This window comes from Globicephala melas, chromosome 2 (assembly GCF_963455315.2).
Source record: "Globicephala melas chromosome 2, mGloMel1.2, whole genome shotgun sequence".
NCBI lineage: Eukaryota > Metazoa > Chordata > Mammalia > Artiodactyla > Delphinidae > Globicephala > Globicephala melas.
The window spans coordinates 88,030,720-88,054,102 of record NC_083315.2 but is presented as its reverse complement, the minus strand read 5'-3'; the positions used below and the strand labels follow the sequence as shown (position 1 = coordinate 88,054,102).

General features: G+C 39.7%; 1 pseudogene; it reads left to right on the top strand.

Annotated features, from left to right (window-relative positions):
- The first annotated feature begins 22,262 nt into the window (after positions 1-22,262).
- On the top strand, positions 22,263-23,150 carry LOC115845082 (gem-associated protein 2 pseudogene; annotated as a pseudogene).
- The last annotated feature ends 233 nt before the right edge of the window (positions 23,151-23,383 follow it).

Genomic DNA, 23,383 nt, shown 5'->3' with positions numbered 1-23,383 from the left:
ATTTATGTTATATTTTCATTAGAAATTAATTAATTATAATTTTACTAGTACTTAAAGAGAAACGTTTTCCTGTGACTGAATTTGTATTTATACTAAATTTTGTTTGAAGCAAGTAGATTTTATCATAATTAAATTTAAAAGTTACAATTGCATTTCTCTGTTAAAACTTAGCTCATTTTTGTAAGGTTACTGAATAGTTTCATTAGTCTATTTTGGATTTTGAAAGCAAAATGATATAGAGTAAAAAATCAGGGTTTAGAAATCAAACTGTCTTAGATTGAAATCCTGGCTCTGCTATTCACTAGCTGTGTGCACTTGAGCAATTTAGTTAATTCTCAGTCTCAGTTCCTTATCCTTAAAATGGAAATAATAACACCCCCACTTCTAAGTAAATCTTATTTACTTCTGTGTAAATATGATTAATATATGTATTTGAAATATCTGATCTCTAAACAAGTTTTGAGAGGGCTGATCAGCTTCTCTCACTCCTTCTCTGTCTGAATTCTGCACTTAATTTTGTATTTATTTATTTTCAAATTGAAAAAATTATAAGCACCCAGTTAAACAAGAGTGTAAAAAAAAATAAGTCTACCTCCTACCCCAGACCTCCAAAGGTATATCTTCCCATTAAATTCTTCCAATTTCTTATTCTCTTTATAGAAATAATCAGCACACACTCATAATCTATGTATGTATGACTGTTCAGCATCTTGTTTTTTTACCTAACAATACATCCCATTAAGTGCACATACAGCTGCCTCATTCTTTTGCCTGGTTGCATAGGACTCTGTTCTAGGGATGCGCCAACATTTATTTGACTGGTCCCTTGTTGATGAAAATTTAGGTTGTCAGTGTTTTTTTTAAAAAAAATTATTACAGTGAACAACTTTGTACATACATCATAGTACACATGTATAATAATACTAGAATAGCAATTTTATGGAAAGGAAATTATTGAGTCAATAATTTCTTCATTTATATCATGCAGAGTTACTGTGAGAATTTAATGGAATAATTCAGATACACTGCTTAATGTAAGGTCCCGCATATAGTAAACAATCAGTAAACATTCTGTATTATTAGTAGGGCACCTATGGGTCTCAACGCCTGCAGGCAAAGCAGTATCCAGGAGCATCAAGGAAGCTCTCCAACAGAGAGGCAGGTGCTGGCTGTTGGGAGCATGAGCACTCTGGTAGCAGGCGTATATGAGAAGAGCAGAGGGATCGGAGGGGATGTGGGCAGAACACTGAAGGTGCCTGCTCCAAAAGCACTCATTGCATTATTTTATTTTTCTTAAAGAGTGACATAGATGTCATTGGAAATGGTCTTACTGGACCCAATAATTACTGGACCCAATGGGCTTAAATGATAGATCATTGAGTAAAATGATCATTTTTGTTCTGCGTGATATAAAACAACCAGTATGACAATTTTTCATGTTTTAGTTGAACACTTTGGCAAGTTTTAGTCATTTTATGTAGGCATTTAAGGCAAAAGAAGTTTAAGCTTTATTTCTTAAGTTTATTCCGTAATATTTAGCACTGATATCAGAACATTCAACCACCTTCTACGATGAGAAAGCCAATAAACTGGAAACTGGTTTGTAATCTCCAGTATCAGGCATTCGTGTCTTTGGCATTAGAGCTGATGTATCGACTCTGCTTTGTGGTTCATGCCAAAGCAGGGGCCTCACAAATCCCACTTTTTAATTGGATTTTTTCCCTTTTTGTAACAAACAACTCTCTATTTCTATATTAGGAAATATTCTTCTTCCCTGCTGAGTGCTTAAAGGTTAAGCATTCAAGAAAGGAGGCAGATTTATTCTGGCTTTTTATTTTCACATATTGGATTGCTTTCTTAGTATTTACTGAGAATTCAAAATGTGAGAGCTTCTGAAAACTAAGATGCCTTGCTTCTTGTCCCTGAAGCTAATAATGAGAAGAAAGAAACCATTAGAACTAATAAGATATTTCTTTATATTTAAATGAAGGACAACTGTATGCATTTTTTTTTCAGCAAAAAAATCTACGTATTTAACCTCCTTACCAACCACCATACTATCCACAGGGAAGTTCTGTATCCTGTGAGCCTGTGAGCCTAACTTGGAACTATGCACCTTTATGGTTGCTCTGCCGTGACGCGCATAAAGCATGTCTACTTTATGTCCTGTCTACTTTCAGGGAGGTTATCTAAATCTCAGAACCCAGAGTCTATTTATGGTCCTGGATGCCAAGCTACTTCTGCTACTAGGCTATTTAAAACATTTTGTGAACAGTTATTATTTCTAATGACCGAGGTGCTTATCAGTAAATGACAATGAAAATCAACACCAGAAGGTGGTAGGAGCTTGAGGAGGCTGGTGGGTGCTGGTTGGCAGGACTGGCCCCTGGAACGACTGCAGGGCTCATCTGCGGTGGCTGCCATCTGCTGGTGGAAGGGGTTATTGCCCAGGTGGCTGTGAAATCTAGCGGAGATGTCTGGGTGGGTGAGGGTCTAAGCTGCCCACTTGCACTAACGGGTTAGATGGAGATTTCCAAAATGGCGCCTGCCAAAGCTGATATTAGCAAGGTGGCCTGAAATTGCACAAATGGCTCTCCCCAGTGTCTCAAACTCCAGGGAGAATTCCAGCTGGTTCCTGCGTCTTGGGCAGATGCTTCAAGATTAGTAAGTAGGTCTCCTTCACCGCAAAGGACCATGGACCCATGGACCATATCTGCGCACTTTTCAATCTGGTGTTTTGGCACTGTTTTTTGGGTTGAATGAGTCTGTGCACAAGTCCTTTAATAGCAGGTTTTCCATTCCTTGTAGTTCTATAATTTTCCTGGACATATTCCCCATTGGTTTTCAAAGATAGATGTTTTGGGATTTGGTTTCTCCTGTGCAGATCTAAGGGTTTGGGTGCCTGATGTGAAGCTCAAATCCCTCGCTCTTCAGGGAAAATAACTGTATCTTTGTGAATCTTCCTGACTGTGGATGACCGCAGCTAGGGTGTGGTGTTTCTCCTTGGTGTAATCGTGTATCTGTTTCTCCTACCCTCTAACACTGTCCTTGTACCCTTTGCTGTAGACACTGTGTTCATCCAGTTCTCAGGTCCCTTGAAGAGAAAATTATTCTATATATAGAGTAGATTTGTTGTGTCCTTGGGAGTTCAGGGTCTTCCTATGCCGCTATCTTGAACCCTCCTCTCTTTTATTCGAATACACAGATCTCTTTTGCTTTTCCTCCGCCTCTTTGGCAACAGTTTCTAAGCAGGACTTTCATACTTCATGGAAATGTTCATCCTAATTCCCTGCCCCCAGTCTTGTGCCTGTTATAAGTCACATTCTTCTAGGATCCTTTCCTGACTCTCGAAGTCTAGGTGAGGTATTTTGGAACTTTTCCTGTTGCATCACACCCTGTGCTTCCCTCCTTTCCCTCACAGAAGTTATCACTTTTCAGGGGACTGTGGATTTACCTGTCTTTATTCCTGACTGGACTATAAACTCTGTGACACCAGAAGTCATTGGCCTTATTTATCTCAGTAACCCCAGTACCCTAACACAATGCCTGGCACAGAGTAGGTTCTCCCCAACAATTTGCTAAATCAATGACTCCTAATTCTATGTCTTAGCCCTGGCCTGTTTGCTATAATATAGCTGCCTGCTAAGCATTTCTAACTGTTTCTAGCTAGTACCTTTGCTTCGATATACCCCAAACTGAAATCCACTTCCTCCAAAACTCCAGATTATCTTTTCTCTCCATGGCAACACTGTTATTCCAATCCCTTGGACTCCAAACCCTGGCATCATCTCTGGCTCTTCTCTCTCCCTTGCCAGCCACATCAATGAGTTGACAAGCCTGTAGAATCTACTTTTTCAAAGTCTCTCCAATCTCTCTCTTTCACTATTCCTGCTTCCACAGTTCTAATATAAAAGATTTGGTACATTTTGACTAGATTACTAAAATAGACAGTCTTGTGGGTTTCAAACTCCAATCTTTTTCTAATATATCCCATTATTAGATTAATTTCTGAATAGTTCCAATTATATCACTTCCTTGTTCAAAATCTTCAAATAGTCCCTATTCTTTATCTAGTTAAACAAACAAATAGCCTAACATTTTAAGGCCTTCAATAATATGACACTGATCTGGCTGTTTATTTTTATTTCTTACTATTTCCTGCTCACAATAAGAATGTGATGCTGCAGTAAAACCACACCATTCTACCAGGAAGTCCTACACTTTCTTACCCATTAGTGAAATACCCTCCTTTCTACCCACCATATGTTGAAGGCCTCCTCGTGCATCAAGTTTCATGTTGGAGGCTGCGTCCTACATAAAGCCTTCCCTGATTTCACTCGATGAAATATGATATCTCTCATTTTTAAACCCCCAGAGTTCTTTGTTTCTCTCATATGGTACGCATCAGTACCATATTGTACCTGCCCTTTATTTTAATCATAATAAGACTCTAATACCCTTTTTTTTCTTCCTGTAAATTCAGTGAAGATAAGGATGATGGCTTATTTTTATTATCAACCTACCCAAGCACCTTATACATGGACATATATATATATATATATATATATATATACACACACACACACACACACACACACCACACACACAACATAATGTGCAAGGTCTCATGAACTCACTGCTGAAACATCCATCCCCCTGCTCTCTTCTTTGCATATATTCATTAGGAAACATACACTAATACACTAATCATGGCTATATTTTTATATTTCTACGGTATCTAAGATGTCTCACTCCTTCAGCTCATAACCCTTTTGTAAACTAAGACTAGAGACACTGTAGGATCAGCTCTGTGTTCTCCTGCATATCAGGGAAACTCCCTTTATGGACCTGTACACCAACTAAAGGGGGACTCTCCCTGGAATCACGCACATTTCTGTATCTCCTGGGGCTTCAGACAGACACCAACTCCTAGACAATTTCAGAGAGTGCAGCCTTTTCCCTTTCCAGGTAGTATTCATGTTCATATTTCCAGATTAAGTCACCAGCCCCTCTGAGACTTGGAAATAAGAGAAGGTTGTTCTTAGCGTGAACAAAAGGGACTTCATGCCTGACTTGTTCCCCAGGGAGAACAAACATGGCCATGTTTGCCCTCACCAAAGCACATTTGCAAGCTGAAAAGGACAGGGCATATTCATCCCTTTCCTGTTTAGAGTAATGGGGAGCCCAGCTGGGGCAGTTACTGGGTTTACAAAGAAAGAGGCAAAATTTTGGCAAGTCTTAGGGAGACCTAGCAACAAAACCCATTTCTCCCACCCCCTTTCCCATCCATTTGAAATGCAGGTTGTTTCAAAGCAGCATGAAATCCCTGGGAATTTCTTGTGCCCTTTCAACAAATCAGCTCTATGAAGGAAGATGACTCAGTCTCCTTTGCCCCCAAAAGCCAGAGCCAACTCTGGCTACCAGCAGTCTTCGCTTCACAATAGAACATTTTACCCCAGGTCTCCTCCCCCACCCCACCCCGACTCCAATCAGTCTCCTTGCTGCTTCAAATGGCATCAGAGAGGGCATGTGTACTTTAATTATTACTGCTCTTCTGGAAATACCTTTTTGATGGCCTGTATGTGCAAATGTACCCATTTACAAATGGACACCTCTCCTTATCAAATAGAAGAGGCCAATGCAAATGAAGGAACTCTTCTTCCTTTACACTGAGTTAACTTTTTTTGCAAAGGGGGCAGATCAGCTCTGGCCAATTATGAACTGGTTCTGCTGACTCTCAGCAATTTAAGTGTGTTAATTAAACTGGGAACTGCTTGCCTTCTGTGGTTCAGTAGAAAGGATTTATAAGTGGAATATATATTTTAAATAAAATGTGTCTGCTGATTCTTTGTATTGGTCTGTAAACCGGTCCTGAGTTGGCCTGAAGCAAGAGTGCTGATGGAAAATTGAGACCCAGACACATTTCATTGCCTGATGGATGGGGAGAAGCCACCCAGCCATGTTGCCTCATTTTTCTCGGAAGGAGGAGGGGTTGCACCTCTGCTCAGAGAAAATAAATCACAGGGTCAGAGGTCAGAGGTCATGAGTCCATAAAGCTTTATGATCTCTAGCCGACAGTTATTTCTCTTGGATAGAGAAGCAGGAGAGCGAAAACTAAGCTTATTCTCTTTTTTCATGTCCTATCTCTCTGAATTTAATTTCCTTGTTGTTATGTTCAATCCCAAAACATTGCTTTCTCAGTGTTTCTATTATTTATTCTTCCCTATCTCATTCCTTTTTACTACTGTTTGCTCCAGCATCCTATTTACCTTTTCTCAGTAGTGTTATTACTGTTTTATTTGTTTCAGCCAGCTCTTCAACCTTCCCCAGGAACTTACTGTTAGTGACAACTTGCTTATTGACAAATTCCTGCCTCCTTGAAGAAATGCTGAATTAAATTATAGAGATAAACTCTTTGTGCTCTTGTAATTTTTTCTATTAAGTTTATTTCCTTAATTCAATATTTTTTTAATTTCTACATTTTAATTTGGCTTGGTATAGACAGAAGGAGAATAATACTTACACTATCTTTCTTATATTTATTTCTAATTCTTGCTTTCTAGTTTATTTAAAAATATAAAAGGTTTAGATAAAAATTAGGCTTAAAATCCATTATAGATTTCTCAGCAAATTTAACAATAAAATGAACCTGAGTACATGCAACTATGTGATTTATTTGGAAGGATATATTTCTGAATATTAATGGAGATGTCCATTTTGGTTATTTAAACAACAAAAGGAGTAAGAACAAAATAAAAAGTACAGCAGGAGAACTTAACAAATCTCACAAAAAAACAAAAATTTTTAAAAATGAGTCTGGAAGAGAAGAAATGGAGATCAGAGGCAGAAAGAATGTTACAGAATGAATCTGGAATGAGTCACGTGCTCCTCCACAGCCATCACAACCATCATAAACTGCCAGTCCAGTGCTATAACATCTCAGCTAGATTGAAAGCTCCTTTGAGGCAGGTCTGGGTCTTGTGCGGAATTCTGTGTCTAGTCTCTAGCACAACTCCTGACACACAATGAGTACTCATTAAGTGTGTGCCCAGTGAGTCAATGATTAAATGAAATTATCAAAGACTTATGATAATGGGGCTCCTACTGCAGGGCTGTTCTGTCACTCATATGTTCTCTATCAAGCTGTAGCTCATGTCATATTTCTTGTGGTCCTCCAAGTGTGCTGTGTTTTCTCACTTCAAGTTTCACATACTGTTCTTTCTGACTGAAGCAGACCCCAGTCTCCACCCACCTTTACCTACTTGTTCTGTTTAGTGTTCAGTTTAGATGAACTTCCTCAGAGAGCTGGGTGAGGTGTTGCAACCAAGAGCATGCATCAAACTCTACTGGAGTCGCATGTTTGACTTATCTGTACCTCTCTCTAGACTAAAAGTTTCTTAAGTGTAAAAAGATTCTTACATATGTCTGTATTTCCAGGGTCTGGACCAGAGCGTGAGGGTGAGTAGAAGCTCAGTAACATGCTTGTTGAATTAATAATGAACAAATGAGCACCAAGAACAAGAAAATGAAATGGAAAGGAGAAGTAAATAATGATGAGAAGGGATGTACTATTGCAAAGAGCTCGTCTGTGCTTACCTTGAGAATACAAGGTAAGATAAAGCACAATCTTATCAGAAAACTACATTGATTTTGATGCTAGTGTCATCCTACGTGGACCATGTGATTGGATATGTGTGCTGTTCTGGGAGAATACAGGTTAGTAATGAGGTTGATGAGAATAGAATGTTCAGTTGGACTACAAATGACTAGAAGGCACATGACAAATAGGGTGTGGGGGCATTACCTGGCCATGAATGGAAGACAGTTTGTTGGGTTGTCCCACTCTACATGCTGGAACTTTCTCCCCACTACCTTCTAACACATTCCTTTTCCTCTTATTAGGTTTATATTTTTATTCACTCCATGAAAATACCTTATTAATATCTACTTCACTGTCTTTTCTCACAATACCCTTTTTTGTTTGTTTTTTCTTTTCCCTTTTCTTGTTCACCTATAAAATATGATTCTTCAGAAATCAGCTCAGTTGGGTATGGGGTCTGGGTTTTTCCAAACTTGTGTTGGCCTGCTAGTGGATGGAGCAAGGGCCCAGCTTGTCCCTGGATAGGGTCTGGGAGGCTGGAATTGCAGGCTGCAGGATCATGGTTTTCTTGCATCTGGTATCTGCCCCCTGGTGGGTGAAGCTGGTTCAGAGGCTAGGGCTAGCTTTCTGGAGAGCAGGGCTGGAGCCTGCCTACCGATGGGTGGAGCTGGGTCTTGGTCTTCTGGTGGGCAGGGCTGTGTCTAGAGGTGGCTGTGGGCTCAGAAAGTCTTTAGGCAGCCTGGCTGCTGATGGGTGAGGCTGTCACTGTCCAGTTAGTTGTTTGACCTGAGGTGTCCAGCACTGGCACCTACAGGCTGTTGGGTGGGGCCAGGTCTTGGCACTAATGAGCTAGAGTGGATCCCAAGATGGCAACTGCCACCAGCAGTGTTCATGCAGTAGAATGTTCCCAAATATAGCTGCCACCAGTGTCCCCAGAGTGAGCTGCAGCCACACCCTGCCTCTCCTGAGACTCTCTAAGACTACTAGGTAGGCTTGCCCCGGCTCCTATCAAATTAGTCCTTTTGCCTTGCATCCTGGTGCACATGAGATTTTGTGTGTGCCCATTATGAGTGAAGTCTCTATTTCCTCCAGTCTTGTGGGTTTCCCAAAATAAAGGCACGCTGGACTTCAAAGCCAAATGCTCTGGGAGGTCATCCTCCCAGGGCAGGACCCCTGCCTGAGAGCCTGATGTGGGGCTCAGAACTCTTACTCCTGTGGGAGAGCCTCTTCAATATTATTCTCCAGTTTGTGGTTCACCCACTCAGGGGAATGGGACATAATTATATCGTGAGTCTGCCCCTCCTACCTGTCTCGTTGTTGTTCCTTCTTTATGTCTTTAGTTGTAGAAGATCTTTCCTGATAGGTTCTAGTCTTTTTCATCAATGGTTGTTCTGTAGACAGCTGTGATTTTGATGTGCTCGTGAGAGGAGGTGAGCTCAGGGTTTTTCTACTCCACCATCTTGGCCAATCTGTGGGCATAGAGGGAACATAATTCAACATAATAAAGGCCACATATGACAAACCCACAGCTAATACCATTCTCAATGGTGAAAAGCTGAAAACATATCCTCTGAGATCAGGAAGAAGACAAGGATGCCCACTCTCACCACTTTTACCAACATAGTTTTGGAAGTCCTAGCCATAGCAATCAGAGAAGAAAAAGAAATAAAAGAAATCCAAATTGGAAAGGGAGAAGTAAAACTGTCAGTGTTTGCAGATGACAGGATACCATACATAGAAAATCCTAAAGATGCCACCAGAAAACTACTAGAGCTCATAGAGGAATTCGGTAAAGTTGCAGGATACAAAATTAATATACAGAAATCTGTTGCATTTCTATACACTACAAATGAAATATCAGAAAGAGAAATCAAGGAAACAATCCCATTTACCACTGCATCAAAAAGAATAAAATACCTACGAATAAATCTACCTAAGGAGGCAAAAGACCTGTACTCTGAAGACTGTAATATACTGATGAAAGAAACTGAAGATGATACAAACAGATGGAAAGATATACTGTGTTCTTGGATTGGAAGAATCAGTATTGCTAAAATGACCATACTACCCAAGGCAATCTACAGAATCAATGCAATCCCTATCAAACTACCGATGGCATTTTTCACAGAACCAGAACAAAAAAATTTTTAATTTGTATGGAAACACAAAAGACCCCAAGTAGCCAAAACAATCTTGAGAAAGAACAGAGCTGGAGGAATCATGCTTCCTGGCTTCAGGCTATAATACAAAGCCACAGTAATCAAAAGAGTATGGTACAGGCACAAAAATAGACATATAGATCAATGGAACAGGATAGAGAGTCCAGAAATAAACCCATGCACTTAAGGTCAGTTAATCTATGACAAAAGAGGCAATACACTATGGAGAAAAGATAGTCTCTTCAATAAATGGTGCTGGGAAAACTGGACAGCTACATGTAAAAGAATGAAATTAGAACACTCTCTAACACAATACACAAAAATAAACTCAAAATAGATTAAAGACCTAAATGTAAGACCGGACACTATAAACTCATAGAGGAAAACATAGGCAGAACACTCTGACATAAACTGCAGCATTATGTTTTTGGATCCATCTCCTTGAGTAAAGGAAATAAAAGCAAAAATATGCAAATAGGACCTAATTAAATTTAAAAGCTTTTGCACAGCAAAGGAAACCATAAACAAGACGAAAAGATAGCCCTCAGAATGGGAGAAAATATTTGCAAATGCTGTGACTGATAAGGGGTTAATATCTAACATATATAAACAGCTCATACAACTCAATATCAAAAAAACAAAAGACCCCGTTAAAAATGGGCAGAGGAACTGAATAGACATTTTTCTAAAGAGGACATGCAGATGACCAAGAGGCACATGAAATGATACTCAACATCCCTAATCATCAGGGAAACGCAAATCAAAACCACAATGAGATATCAACTCACACCTGTCAGAATGGATATCATCAAAAAGAAGACAAGGACGAGGGGAAGATGGCGGAAGAGTAAGACGCGGAGATCACCTTCCTCTCCACAGATACACCAGAAATACATCTACACGTGGAACAACTCCTACAGAACACCTACTGAACGCTGGCAGAAGACCTCAGACCTCCCAAAAGGCAAGTAAGTCCCCAGGTACCTGGGTAGGGCAAAATAAAAAAAGAATAAACAGAGACAAAAGGATAGGAACGGGACCTGCACCAGTGGGAGGGAGCTGTGAAGGAGGAAAGGTTTCCACACACTAGGAAGCCCCTTTGCGGGCGGAGGGGGAAGCTTCGGGTGGTGGAAGGGGAAGCTTCGGAGCCGCGGAGAAGAGCACAGCAACAGGGGTGCGGAAGGCAAAGCAGAGAGATTCCCGCACAGAGGATCGGGGCCGACCGGCACTCAACAGCCCGAGAGGCTTGTCTGCTCACCCGCCAGGACAGGCAGGGCTGGGAGCTGAGGCTCGGGCTTCGGTAGGAGCACAGGGAGAGGACTGGGGTTGGCGGCGTGAACACAGCCTGCAGGGGGTTAGTGCACCACGGCTAGCCGGGAGGGAGTCCGGGGAAAAGTCTGGACCTGCCGAAGAGGCAAGAGACTCTTTCTTCCCTCTTTGTTTCCTGGTGCGCGAGGAGAGGGGATTAAGAGCGCTGCTTAAAGGAGTTCCAGAGACGGGAGCGAGCCGTGGCTAAAAGCGCGGACCCCAGAGACAGACATGAGACACTAAGGTTGCTGCTGCTGCCACAGATCACTATCCACATCTCCCTTCTGGGGAGCCTGTGCAGCCCGCCACTGCCAGCGTCCCGGGATCCAGGGACAACTTCCCAGAGAGAACGCACGGCGTGCCTCAGGCTGGTGCAACGTCATGCCGGCCTCTGCCGCTGCAGGATTGCCCCACACTCCGTACCCCTCCCACCGCCCCTGGCCTCAGTGAGCCAGAGCCCCCGAAGCAGCTGCTCCTTTAACCCCATCCTGTCTGAGCAAAGAACAGACGCCCTCCAGCGACCTACACGTAGAGGTGGGTCCAAATCCAAAGCTGAGCCCCGAGAGCTGTGCGAACAAAGAAGAGAAAGGGAAATCTCTCCCAGCAGCCTCAGAAGCAGTGGATTAAAGCTCCACAATCAACTTGATGTACGCTGCATCTGTGGAATACATGAATAGACAACGAATCATCCCAAATTAAGGAGGTGGACTTTGAGAGGAAGATTTATGATTTTTTCCCCTTTTCGTCTTTTTGTGAGTGTGTATGTGTATGCTTCTGTGTGAGATTTTGTCTGTATAGCTTTACTTTCACCATTTGTCCTAGGGTTCTATCCATCCGGTTTTTTTTCCCTTAAAAAAAATTTTTTTTTTCTTAATAATTATTTTTTATTTTAATAACTTTATTTTATCTTACTGTATTTTATCTTTTCTTTCTTTCCTTCTTTCTTTCTTTCTTTCTTTTTTTTCTTTCTTTCTTTCTTTCCCACCTTCCTTCCTTACTCCCTCCTTTCTTTTTCTTCCTTCCTTTCCTTTCCTCCCCCCCTCCCTCCCTCTTTCCTTCCTTCCTCCTTTCTTTCTTTCTTTCTTTTTTTCTTTCTTTCTTTCTTTTCTCTCTCTCTCTCTCCCCCCCCCCTCCCTCTCTCCCTCTCTCTCCCTCTCTCCCTCTCTCTCTCTCTCTCTTTCTCTCTTTCTTTCCTCTCCCTTTCATTCTGAGCCGTGTGGATGAAAGTCTCTTGGTGCTGCAGCCAGGAGTCAGTGCTGGGCCTCTGAGGTGGGAGAGCCAACTTCAGGACACTGGTCCACAAGAGACCTCCCGGCTCCACATAATATCAAACGGCGAAAATCTCCGAGAGATCTCCATCTCAATACCAGCACCCAGCTGCACTCAACGACCAGCAAGCTACAGTGCTGGACACCCTATGACAAACAACTAGCAAGACAGGAACACAACCCCACCCATTAGCAGAGAGGCTGCTTAAAATCATAATAAGTCCACAGACACCCCAAAACACACCACCAGATGTGGACCTGCCCACCAGAAAGACAAGATCCAGTCTCATCCACCAGAACACAGGCACTACTTCTCTCTACCAGGAAGCCTACACAACCCACTGAACCAACTTTAGCCACTGGGGACAGACACCAAAAACAACAGGAACTACGAACCTGCAGCCTGCAAAAAGGAGACCCCAAACACAGTAAGATAAGCAAAATGAGAAGACAGAAAAACACACAGCAGATGAAGGAGCAAGATAAAAACCCACCAGACCTAACAAATGAAGAGGAAATAGGCAGTCTACCTGAAAAAGAATTCAGAATAATGATAGTAAAGATGATCCAAAATCTCGGAAATAGAATAGACAAAATGCAAGAAACATTTAACAAGGACCTAGAAGAACTAAAGATGAAACAAGCAATGATGAACAACACAATAAATGAAATTAAAAATATGCTAGATGGGATCAATAGCAGAATAACTGAGGCAGAACGGATAAGTGACCTGGAAGATAAAATACTGGAAATAACTACTGCAGAGCAGAATAAAGAAAAAAGAATGAAAAGAACTGAGGACAGTCTCAGAGACCTCTGGGACAACATTAAATGCACCAACATTCGAATTATAGGGGTTCCAGAAGAAGAAGAGAAAAAGAAAGGGACTGAGAAAATATTTGAAGAGATTATAGTTGAAAACTTCCCTAATATGGGAAAGGAAATAGTTAATCAAGTCCAGGAAGCACAGAGAGTCCCATACAGGATAAATACAAGGAGAAATACGCCAAGATATTATCAAATTGTCAAAAATTAAATACAAAGAAAACATATTAAAAGCAGCAAGGGGAACACAACAAATAACACACAAGGGAATCCCCATAAGGTTAACAGCTGATCTTTCAGCAGAAACTCTGCAAGGCAGAAGGGACTGGCAGGGCATATTTAAAGTGCTGAAGGAGAAAAACCTACAACCAAGATTACTCTACCCAGCAAGCATCTCATTCAGATTTGATGGAGAAATTAAAACCTTTACAGACAAGCAAAATGTGAGAGTTCAGCACCACCAAACCAACTCTACAACAACTGCTAAAGGAACTTCTCTAGGCAAGAAACACAAGAGAAGGAAAAGACCTACAATAACGAACCCAAAATAATTAAGAAAATGGGAATAGGAACATACATATCGATAATTACCTTAAATGTAAATGGACTAGATGCTCCCACCAAAAGACACAGATTGGCTGAATGGATACAAAAACAAGACCCATATATATGCTGTCTCCAAGAGACCCACTTCAGACTTAGGGACACATACAGCCTGAAAGTGAGGGGATGGAAAAATATATTTCATGCAAATGGAAACCAAAAGAAAGCTGGAGTAGCAATTCTCATACCAGACAAAATAGACTTTAAAATAAAGACTATTAGAAGAGACAAAGAAGGACACTACATAATGATAAAGAGATCGATCCAAGAAGAAGACATAACAATTGTAAATATTTATGCACCCAACATAGAAGCACCTCAATATATAAGGCAAATACTAACAGCCATAAAAGGGGAAATTGAGAGTAACACATTCACAATAGGGGACTTTAACACCCCACTTTCACCCATGGACAGATCATCCAAAATGAAAATAAATAAGGAAACACAAGCTTTAAATGATACATTAAACAAGATGGACTTAATTGATATTTATAGGACATTCCATCCAAAAACAACAGAATACACATTTTTCACAAGTGCTCATGGAACATTCTCCAGGATAGATCGTATCTTGGGTCACAAATCAAACCTTGGTAAATTTAAGAAAATTGAAATTGTATCAAATATCTTTTCTGACAACAACGCTAAGAGACTAGATATCAATTACAGGAAAGGATCTGTAAAAAATACCAACACATGGAGACTAAACAATACACTACTTAATAATGAAGTGATCACTGAAGAAATCAAAGAGGAAATCAAAAAATACCTAGAAACAAATGACAATGGAGACACGACGACCCAAAACCAATGGGATGCAGCAAAAGCAGTTCTAAGAGGGAAGTTTATAGCAATACAGTCCTACCTTAAGAAACAGGAAACGTCTCGAATAAACAACCTAACCTTGCACCTAAAGCAATTAGACTAAGAAGAACAAAAAAACCCCAAAGTTAGCAGAAGGAAAGAAATATAAAAATCAGATCAGAAATAAATGAAAAAGAAATGAAGGAAATGATAGCAAAGTTCAATAAAACTAAAACCTGGTTCTTTCAGAAGATAAACAAAATTGATAAACCATTAGCCAGACTCATCAAGAAAAAAAGGGAGAAGACTCAAATCAATAGAATTAGAAATGAAAAAGGAGAAGTAACAACTGACACTGCAGAAATACAAAAGATCATGAGAGATTACTACAAGCAACTCTATGCCAATAAAATGGACAACCTGGAAGAAATGGACAAATTCTTAGAAATGCACAACCTGCCAAGACTGAATCAGGAAGAAATAGAAAATATGAACAGACCAATCACAAGCACTGAACTTGAAACTGTGATTAAAAATCTTCCAACAAACAAAAGCCCAGGAGCAGATGGCTTCACAGGCGAATTCTATCAAACATTTAGAGAAGAGCTAACACGTATCCTTCTTAAACTCTTCCAAAATATAGCAGAGGGAGGAACACTCCCAAACTCATTCTACGAGGCCACCATCACCCTGATACCAGACTTGACAAGGATGTCACAAAGAAAGAAAACTACAGGCCAAGATCACTGATGAACATAGATGCAAAAATCCTCAACAAAATACTCGCAAACAGAATCCAACAGCACATTAAAAGGATCATCCACCATGATCAAGTGGGGTTTATTCCAGGAATGCAAGGATTCTTCAATATACGCAAATCAATCAATGTGATACACCATATTAACAAATTGAAGGAGAAAAACCATATGGTCATCTTAATAGATGCAGAGAAAGCTTTTGACAAAATTCAACACCCATTTACGATAAAAACCCTCCAGAAAGTAGGCATAGAGGGAATTTTCCTCAACATAATAAAGGCCATATATTACAAACCCACAGCCAACATCGTCCTCAATGGTGAAAAACTGAAAGCATTTCCACTGACATCAGGAACAAGACAAGGTTGCCCACTCTCACCACTCTTATTCAACACAGTTTTGGAAGTTTTAGCCACAGCAATCAGAGAAGAAAAGGAAATAAAAGAAATCCAAATCGGAAAAGAAGAAGTAAAGCTGTCACTGTTTACAGATGACATGATACTATACATAGAGAATCCTAAGGAAGCTACCAGAAAACTATTAGAGCTAATCAATGAATTTGGTAAAGTAGCAGAATAAAAAATTAATGCACAGAAATCTCTGGCATTCCTACACACTAATGATGAAAAATCAAGAAAAGAGTCCCTTTTACCATTGCAACAAAAAGAATAAAATATCTAGCAATAAATCTCCCTAAGGAAACAAAAGACTTGTATGCAGAAAATTATAAGACACTGATGAAAGAAATTAAAGATGATACAAACAGATGGAGAGATATACCATGCTCTTGTATTGGAAGAATCAACATTGTGAAAATTACTACCCAAAGCAATCTACAGATTCAATGCAATCCCTATCAAACTACCACTGGCATTTTTCACAGAACTAGAACAAAAAATTTCACAATTTGTATGGAAACATTAAAGACCCCGAATAGGCAAAGCAATCTTGAGATCGAAAAATGGAGCTGGAGGAATCAGGCTCCCTGACTTCAGACTATACTACAAAGCTTCAGTAATCAAGACAGTATGGTACTGGTACAGAAACAGAAATATAGATCAATGGAATAGGATAGAAAGTCCAGAGATAAACTCACGCACATATGGTCACCTTATCTTTGATATGGAGGCAGGAATGTACAGTGGAGAAAGGACAGCCTCTTCAATAAGTGGTGCTGGGAAAACTGGACAGTTACATGTAAAAGTATGAGATTAGCTAACTCCCTAACACCATACACAAAAATAAGCTCAAAATGGATTACAGACCTAAATTTAAGGCCAGAAACCATCAAACTCTTAGAGGAAAACATAGGCAGAACACTCTGTGACATAAATCACAGCAAGATCCTTTTTGACCCACCTCCTAGAGAAATGGAAATAAAAACAAAAATAAACGAATGGGACCTAATGAAACTTAAAAACTTTTGCACAGCAAAGGAAACCATAAACAAGACCAAAAGACAACCCTCAGAATGGGAGAAAATATTTGCAAATGAAGCAACTGATAAAGGATTAATCTCCAAAATTTACAAGCAGCTCATGCAGCTCAATAACAAAAAAACAAACAATCCAATCCAAAAATGGCAGAAGCCCTAAATAGACGTTTCTCCAAAGAAGATATACAGACTGCCAACAAACACATGAAAGAATGCTCAACATCATTACTCATTAGAGAAATGCAAATCAAAACCAAAATGAGATATCAACTCACACCAGTCAGAATGGCCATCATCAAAAAATCTCGAAACAATAAATGCTGGAGAGGGTGTGGAGAAAAGGGAACACTCTTGCACTGCTGGTGGGAATGTGAATTGGTACAGCCACTATGGAGAACAGTATGGAGGTTCCTTAAAAAACTACAAATAGAACTACCATATGACCCAGCAACCCCACTACTGGGCATATACCCTGAGAAAACCATAATTCAAAAAGAGTCATGTACCAAAATGTTCATTGCAGCTCTATTTACAATAGCCCGGAGATGGAAACAACCTAAGTGTCCATCATCGGATGAATGGATAAAGAAGATGTGGCACATATATACAATGGAATATAACTCAGCCATAAAAAGAAACGAAATTGAGCTATTTGTAATGAGGTGGATGGACCTGGAGTCTGTCATATAGAGTGAAGTAAGTCAGAAAGAGAGAGACAGGTACCATATGCTAACACATATATATGGAATTTAAGAAAAAAAATGTCATGAAGAACCTAGGGTTAAGACAGGAATAAAGACACAGACCTAGTAGAGAACGGACTTGAGCATATGGAGAGGGGGAAGGGTAAGCTGTGACGAGGCGAGAGAGTGGCATGGACATACATACACTACCAAGCGTAAGATAGATAGCTAGTGGGAGGCAGCCATATAGCACAGGGAGATCAGCTCGGTGCTTTGTGACTACCTGGAGAGGTGGGATAGGGAGGGTGGGAGGGAGGGAGATGCTGGAGGGAGGATATATGGGAACATATGTCTATGTATAACTGATTCACTTTGTTATAAAGCAGAAACTAGCACACCAATGTAAAGCAATTATACTCCAATAAAGATGTAAAAAAAAAGAACACAAATAACATGCTGGCAAGGATGTGGAGAAAAGGGAACCTTTATACACTGTTGGTGGGAATATAAATTGGTGCAGCCACTGGGGAAGCAGTAAGAAGGTTTCTCAAAACACTACAAATATAACTATCATATGACACAGCAATTCCGCTCCTGGGTATATATCTGAAAAAAATAACACCACCAACTTGAAAAGATACACACGCCCCAATGTTAATAGCAGCATTATTTACAATTGCCAAGATAGGAAAGCAACCTAAGTGTCCATCAACAGATCAATAAAGAAGAGATGGTAAATATATATGTATACACACACACACACACACACACAAACACACACACACACACACACACACACACAATGCGATACTAGACAGCCAGAGAAAGTAATGAAATTTTCCCATCTGTAGCAACATGAATGGACTTGGAGTGCATTATGCTAAGTGAAATAAATCAGAGAAAGACAAGTACTGTAGGATATCATTTACATGTGGAATCTAAAAAGAACAAAAACAAATTAGTGGGACTTCCCTGGTGGTGCAGGTGGTTTAGAATCCGCCTGCCAATGCAGGGGACACAGGTTCGATCTCTGGTCTGGGAAGATCCCACATGCCACAGAGCAACTAAGCCTGTGCACCACGACTACTGAGCCTGCACTCTAGAGCCCACGAGCCACATCTACTGAAACCCGCATGCCTAAAGCCCGTGCTCTGCAACAAAAGAAGCCACTGCAATGAGAAGCCCACGCACCCCAATGAAGACCCAATGCAGCCAAAAATAAATATAAATAAATAAATTTATAAAAACAAAGATGTGCCAAGACTGCCGCAATATAATGTTAAAAAAAAGAAAAGAAAGAAACAAAGTAGTAAATATAACAAAAATGAAGCAGACCCACTGATACAGAGAACAACTAGTGGTTACCAGTAGGGAGATGGGGAGGGGTGATATAGGGGTGAGGGAGTGGGAGGTATAAACTATTGGTTGTAAGATAGGCTACAAGGACATATTGTACAACATGAGGAATATAACTAATATTTTATAATAACTGTAAATGAAGTGTAACCTTAAAATTTGTATAAAAAATTTAAAACTTTTAAAAACTATATCAATTCAAGTTTCCCTGCCTCCACGCTAATATAAGACTTCCAAATCTAAGCCTGTCATCTTCAGAACACGTGCAATATTGCCATCTACATTACACAACCAATACAGGATATAATCATGAATAACATTATATTTTCTACTGCTTTATCTACTCACTTTGTCTCCCAACCAGACTATAAACTCCTTCAGTGTAGGGATTACAATTTAGACTTTTTGTAATCCTTCAAAATATTTGGTCTGATAACATTTTATTTACTCAATGAGTACTTGCTGATTGAGGAAAACAGGTTTGTAGATAACTTTTAAAAATATATATTTATGAAGTAACATGGTTCTCAAACAGCTTTCTGGTTGTCCTCCCCCAATTTTTGCCTTTGATATAAAATTTGGGACATCCTGGTTCTATAATTCTGTATGTATATAGGTATACATGTATAAATATAATTATAGATAAGTAGAAGTAACTATTCCACTGTTTCATTTTAAACTTTATACTCAAGAAGTTGAATTATACTTATACGTGCAAGCTTCTTTTCTCTTATTCATTCCTTAGAGGGTATGATAAATAGTTGTTTACTGCCCTTTGAATAATAGACTGTCACAAATGTTACTTCTGGTTTTCTCCTTTCTCGGCTAAACAACCTTAGCTCCTTTAGACATTTAAATGCCATGAACAGATGCTCAATATTACTTGGTGGCTGGGCATGATTTATAGTGCTTATTTCTGGAAGGAGATCAAAATAGAAGCATTATGTATTTTTAAAGCTTTTCTTTCACATATGGCATGCTTTACAGGGAGTGAGGATTTGGATGAATGGATAGATTAATGCAGCTAATATTCTCACTTCAGTCTCATCTAAAAAGAGGAGAAACACAGGAAACATCATAATGGAAGCTAAAATGCACAAAATGCTATTTTACTATTAACTCGGACCTTTCTTATGCCAGATGGTGTTGGAGGAAAGCTTTTGTTTTCTTGATGATGGGCATCTCCTTTGAATTTTGCTAGCCAGACATGTTTCCTCTCTTCTCGGCATTCACAGACACTGTGGTCTTCTTTTACGTACCTCTTGCATGCAGTAGTTGGTTTGCGTTTCCAGACATTGAATATCCTTCTGATTGGTTTCTGGGAGAGGAATTTATGCTTCTTGATGTATTGATTTTAATCTTCAAGGATTCGGATAACCATGCATACTACCATAACACCCTGTAATAGCACTCACCATATTAAAATGTCATTTACCTATTTTCCTGTCTCTCTGAAACCCATACTACACACTCCCAGTTATCAGGAACTCTTTCTGATTTATCTTTCTATTCTAGTCTGGCATATGGCAGATTCTCTCTAAACATTTCTCGAGTACATGAACAAATGAAGACCAGAAATTCAAGTCTACTTTGATATTTAAAGGAAGTCTTTATACTTCCTGGAATCACATGGGACAAAGGGAACATTTATTATAAATAGATGCCTATGCTGTGTCTGTAGCACAGCACATGTTACCTCATTTAATCTTTTCAAGAAATTCATGAGCTATTCCCTTATTTGCTGCCATTTGTTAGTTATTTACCTATTTGATATATATACTATGTCCTGTCTTTTAAAACACTTTATCATTTAATATTTTTAATGATCCTTTGAAGCAGGTATTACTGTTCTCATTTTTAAAATAAGGAAGTTGAGGCTCAAAGAAGACATGAAGTGTTTGAATCCAAATCTACCTAACTCTAAACCCCAAATATTTCCTACTTGACCATCATGACTTGGAGACAAAATGTTTGGGACAAATAGGTTATTTATGTGACTTTTCTGCTTTCTTTATTTTTACTCTAATGCTGGTATCTACCACTTCTCCTTGTGTATCTTGCATTAACTCTCTTCTAGACAGAAGACCTTATTATTCACTATAAAATATAGAGAAACCTTATTGGTCATCTTAAAGGCTGCTAGTCCAATGTTAAGTCAATAAATATATTCCTGTGATGAACAATCCTTGGTTCAGTCAGTTGTGACCAGATTCTCAAAGTCACATTCCAAAAAGCTTAGCTACCTTTGCAATAAGGACCTGCGCTGGCAGCTTTTCCCAGAAGAGGCCTGTAGGTCTGCCAGTTGCTCAGAGTTTCATGAGTGGTCCAGTCACAAATAGAAGATGCTCCCAAAGGTAAGTATGAGACCTTCATCAGTAGAGTAATTTTAAGCACAGCTTTACTAAAGCAGCACCAAATTCTAATTGGATCTACTAGACTTAATTTAAGGAGCCACAGTGGACTAATTCTAATATACTGTTACATCCAATATATCAGCACAATATTATATGTAAGCAAGGGTGTGTGTGTATAATGTGTAAAATGGGAGAAGGGATGGGGATGTGAGAGCAGGGTGGTGGACTGAAAACATTATTTTAACCTTGTTTATTGTACCATAACAGGTCTTGGTATTGCCCCTCAAGAAGGACATAAGAGTAGAGAAGGAAAGGTAACTAAATAAGCAAAGGAGAAAGAGGTTGCCATGCTGGCAAAACTAGATCCTAAGATGAAAGGAAACATAGAGGTCAGCTAATACAACTCCCTAAACCAAGGGGAATGCCATTTCCATTGTCATCTGTGAGTATCAACTATCCTCAAAAGGATAGTTCAGAAGATTATCATTCCTCATTTTGCAAAGATGAAGACAGAGAGGAGAGAAGTCAAAAGTATTAATGCAGGAAGGGTATGGGTAGGCTATATCAGATGCAGTCACCCAACAGCAGAATATCAGACTTAAAAGCACCTCTTGAACCTGGGACATGGGCATGTATTTGGGGCATTTAGCATGGCACAGATGGAATGTGAAATAGACTTCTTGTCCTGAGACCTAGATTCTAGGCCACTCTCCATCATTATTAACTAGCTATGTATCACTGAACTGTACACATGATTTCTTATCTGTGAAATGAAAGGGTAGGATTAAAAGATTCCTATATTATTTTCCAGCAATAAATTACTCAATCCTAAAGAAAATATTTACTTCTGACAATGGATGAACTGTAGAACAAATTACTCTAAGGTTGTATTGGTTAAAAATAAAAATACCTTTGGGGGATGTTGATCACTACTTCTGCAAAGAACTAAATTCAAAATCTTCATTACACCATTGGAACCTTAACTTTGATACAATCAACAGGCTCACTCATACATAATTTAGCCCCCTAAGGCCTATCTCTTGCTCATCTCTCTGTCAAAAGTGCTTATTTGTGTGCCTGTGCAGTGACCAACCTAGACTTGGTACATGTGCTGGGTGGAACTGGCTGAGTTGAAAACCATGGCATAGGTGCCAGTGGAGTCTGCAGTGGAAGACTTGATGCCTCAGATGTTGCCAGTGGAGCCCTGCAACTTGGCAGAAAAGTTAGCTCCCTCTCTATCCCCAAGGATGCCTCAGGAATCCCTGAGGCCAGTCTAGATTGAAGTAGCTCAATGTCCAGATGTGGTAGCTCACATCGACCCAAAGAATTTGAAAAGGAAGCAAAGTGTGAATGTTTCTCTTTCAGAATAAAAACCTGTTCCTAAAGGATATTCCTCCAAACTTCAGAGGCAAGAGCAACAAGTAGCACCGTTTTCAACTGTTCAACAGAGCGTGAACAGACACTGAAGTCACTGGAAATCTCAGCAGTTGGGTAGTAACAGGATCATGCCTTTCAACTATGTAAAATATGTAATTATTTCTCCTTTCCCGGGATAAATATCTTTCATTCTTCCAAAATCTGAAGATGAAGAAAGCTGTAAAAACTTTTGTCTGGGTGAAATGTTATATGCAGAAGGGGCTGTTGGATCAGCTACAAATTAAAGTCCTGGGATGGATTATACCCAGATTGGTTTTCCTCCCTTGCTTCTTATTGTTAGCAGAATAAATGAGTCAACAGTAACCAGTGTCTTGGAATTTATGAGTAACTGGCTTAGAGAAAGAGAATTATTACAGAATTGGGATGATGACTTTATGCTTTATTGGCTTGTCTTGGAAAACCTTTATTACCTGAGGATCATTCACTAATTTGGCAGCTTGCAAGAAGGTGCTCTGAAGTGAGGCTCTTAGTGGACAGCAAAGATGAATTTGAATTTATTAATCTGCTTGGTTAGCAGGTATTTTCACCAATGTGATTGAGATGATAAGCCATCTTGATGTAGCTGATCTCAGGGATAGAAGATACTTGTGATGATGGCAGCCTAAGTCTGAGGCAGTGCAATGCCAATTCAAGTGCAAATTGCATCATATCTTCAACACTATGTGAAGGGTCCTCAGCTTAGCCTGTGTAACTCAAGCTGATATTCAGAAGACAGATCGTATTGATTTGAATACCTGAGTGTCTTTGGAAAATCCCACCCAGTTTCTGATGGACAGTTTAAAGAGTTTTC